We start from the raw sequence: 1,051 nt of genomic DNA, 5'->3' as shown, positions 1-1,051 counted from the left end.
AACACTGTGATATTACACATAAGCTTAGATTTAGCAAGCTTCCAGAAACCCAGGGAGGTACCCTTGCCAATAATGAATCATTTCATTAGGTTCAGCTCCCAGTTGTCTGCCAGAAGGACTCTTGAATTAGTGGTAGCAGTTTGTTTCAACACTGGGATATAGTCTAACAAAGACAGGATAAGTACAGGGAACTTAGCCTGACCTGAGAGGCAGCACAAATGAAGGCTTCTTGTCAAAAAAGAGCACTGGGGAAAGAGCTTGTGGAACAAAGTCGCCTTTCTCTCCTGGCCTTCAGAGTCTGCCCACACTTATCCTCACTAATTGCCCCGCATAAATTGTTTGTTACAGGGCTGTACTGGAGTGAGGCTTTTTGTCTGCCTGTTCCAACAATGAGGCAGGCTTCCTCCAGCAGCCTGGGGTGTGGAGAAATGCTGAGGCTACACTGGGAACAGTGAGGGGGAGCCTCAGATCCAGCACTGTCTTGAATGAATTATCTGTGCAATGAAATAATTCTATTCAAAGCAAATTTCCTATCTGGGTGCCTTTCAACATAGCAACTCTTGATGTTCACCGGTAGAAATACATGCATACATACACAGACACATGTAGTTACTGGCTCTTTTTTGTGTGGCAGGTCCTGAGGCTTGAACTGTTAGCCTAGACATTTTCCCTGAGCCCTTTTTGCTCAAGGAAGCATTTTATTGTGTCTTAAACCATGATTACCCTAGGCTGGGGTGCAGCTTTTACACCCACAGATGATCCAGGGATCCTAGGACCAAATTCAACTCCTAGCACTGGCAAAAAATAAAAATAAAAAAAAAAATCAAACCAACGCAAATGGAGGAGGGTGAAAAACAGGAAGTTTACACAACCGTTTTACCTTTGTTTCCTTTGCACTTGACCATCCTGGGTCTGCTTGAAAATTGAATGTGACCTAGCATGGCTGAAGGCTGGTGGGCTGTCAGTGAAGCCTGAGCCTAACCCACACACCTAGGCCCTGAGTTGGATCCTGGGACTGGCACCTACACACTGCTGAAGAGCCTATGTTCCT

Source organism: Dipodomys spectabilis, unplaced genomic scaffold, assembly GCF_019054845.1.
Source record: "Dipodomys spectabilis isolate Male_0828 unplaced genomic scaffold, ASM1905484v1 ptg000469l, whole genome shotgun sequence".
Classification (NCBI taxonomy): domain Eukaryota; kingdom Metazoa; phylum Chordata; class Mammalia; order Rodentia; family Heteromyidae; genus Dipodomys; species Dipodomys spectabilis.
The sequence above is the reverse complement of the archived record's forward strand: the minus strand, read 5'-3'. Positions refer to the sequence as shown.